Below are 2042 nucleotides of genomic sequence, written 5' to 3' on the forward strand. Positions count from 1 at the left end.
CCCTCCCCCGCTACCTGACAACGGGCCGCCAGCCGCGGCAGCCGCAGCGGTGGCCGGGCGGTGCGCGCCGGTGCACGTCCCTCATTAGTAACCAGGCACATTCCTGCCTCCAGCGCTCCCGCGCGGCCCCCTCCCCCCCCCCAGGACATTACGCAAAGCAGCCTCCCCTCATCTGCATAGATCCTCGGCCAGGGTATTCCCCGCATTTCCCAACGCGCCCGACCCCCCTCGTCGAGGTCTCCCCCATCCCTTCCCCCTCCTCCGACCCTCACCCCTGGGCCACCGGGAAACCGGCCTGGGTCGCGCGCGGCTGAGGGGGCGATGGAGTTGGGCGAAGGCGATTTCAGGGTAAAGTGAAACAAGCTCTATCTCAAGAGCAGGCAGGATAAACCCAGCGCCGAGGCCACTTACCGAGCCGAGGAGGGACCTAGATTCCCGCCGCTCTGCTCTGCCAGCGGCCGGTGCGCCCTCCACGCACCCCTGGGCTGCACCCAGTACCCAAGAGTCGAGGCGTGGAGGGAGGCTGCTACCCAGCCAGGAGACCTTTCAAGTTGCTCGGGCTCCCGGCAAGCTTCAGTGTCCAAGACTCAACTTGGCAAATACTTGTGCCACAGTCACCGAAGATGTCTCTCTCTCTTTCTTTCTTTCTTTTTCTTTTTCTTTTTCTTTTTGCGGAGACCCTCCTCCACCGGGGAGAGACAGCGCACGGCGGCGCCCTGCTCTCCAGCTCTCCACCCCCTCACCTCCAGCCCGCCTCCCGCCGGCCGCCAGTCTCCCGGCCGCGAGCCCCTCGGGTGGCTGTCAGCTCCCGGCAGTCCGGGTGACAGCGGCCGAAGGAGGGCGCGACGCGGCGGGCTGAGTGGGGGGGATCCTCGCAGCCGCGGCGGCCGCTCACCTGTAAAGTCACCGCTGCGCTGGAGGAAGAAGAGGAGGGAGAGAAGGGGAGGAAAGCCCCCTGATGCCCTTGTTCTTGCTGCCGCGGCCGCTCCTCACCCAGGCTGAGCGTGTCTGGTGGGGGGTGTCTGGTAGCATTTCCTTAAGGACAGAGGGAGGGCGGGCGCGGAGGGAGGGAGGAGGGAGGGAGGCGATCCCCACCGCCAGCCCTGGCTCCTCTAGCCTTTATTTATATATTTATTTTCGGACACTGTAAGGAGATGGAGCCGGGGCCGGGGCCGAAGTCGCCAGAAAAGGGCTTGAGCCGCGGGACCCGGGCCGCAGTTTGTCGGCGTGCGGGAGCCGCAGCGGCCGCCTCCCCTCCGGGCTGTGGACGCACCGGGTTATTCCTGGCAGCGCCTCCCAGAACAGAAGTTACTAGGAGGAGTGCGCGGCGAGGGCGGGCGGGGGAGAGGCGCGGGGAGGGAGGGAGGGAGGAAGAGGGAGAGACTCAGCCAGCGACGTCATCGGATCCCCCAGCGCGTCCCTGGGAGGGAGGCTGAACCAGAAAAACCAGTCTGGAGCTGGCCAGTGGGGCAAGGGATGTGCGGTGCGCCCGGCGACCCGGACTGGCCCCGTTGCGGGCGCGCGGGGGAGGAAAGGTCGCCGCTGAGCTCCCCTCGCTAAGAGCCGGGATCTCCCCTGAGAACTGGTATCAGCTTGCCACGCAGAAACACTGGGGCGTCTGGAGCAGTCTGAGAATTTCCTACTAGGGTGTGGAAACCTCCTTCGTGCCCAGCCCCTTCCCACCCCACCCCCCTTCCCACGTACCGGCTATCTGCCTTCCTAGGGAACGGAATTAGGTGATTAGTGTGGTCCTCATATTTTGCCCCATCCCTCGTCTCTTCCCCTGCCTCTACTCACGATTTTGTTATCAATTGAGAAAAACAACAACAACAACAAAATTATACTGCGGCCCCTGGAACTCTCAAAGTGTTTTACTGGCATTTTCCGTACCCCGGCGGAAGCACGAAGTTTTCATGCGCTCGAAATGTCCCATTTGCTTTGCCCGGGGTCACTCCCCAGGGTGCCCCGGGTGCACCCTGCTCAGGAAGCCGCCCGCCCTCGCCGGGGTATTCAAATAGGCTGGGGCAGCGGCGCGGGGAGCA

General features: G+C 64.5%; 1 protein-coding gene across 6 annotated transcripts in view; it reads right to left on the reverse strand.

The window, feature by feature from the left end:
- Hivep2 (human immunodeficiency virus type I enhancer binding protein 2) overlaps window positions 1-1250 on the reverse strand; it is a 194210-nt gene extending 192960 nt beyond the window's left edge. For 4 of the 6 annotated variants that reach the window (XM_013351421.2, XM_013351420.2, XM_013351422.2 and 1 more), the window contains exon 1: window positions 412-1250. The gene's annotated coding sequence lies outside the window, so the exon portion shown is untranslated. Of the gene's footprint in view, window positions 1-14; window positions 90-411 lie in introns of those variants that run through there. The other 2 variants (XM_026786462.1, XM_026786465.1) reach the window with 2 other exon arrangements.
- Window positions 1251-2042: the final 792 nt, after the last annotated feature.

The sequence above is a fragment of the Microtus ochrogaster genome, linkage group LG4, assembly GCF_000317375.1.
Source record: "Microtus ochrogaster isolate Prairie Vole_2 linkage group LG4, MicOch1.0, whole genome shotgun sequence".
Taxonomy (NCBI): domain Eukaryota; kingdom Metazoa; phylum Chordata; class Mammalia; order Rodentia; family Cricetidae; genus Microtus; species Microtus ochrogaster.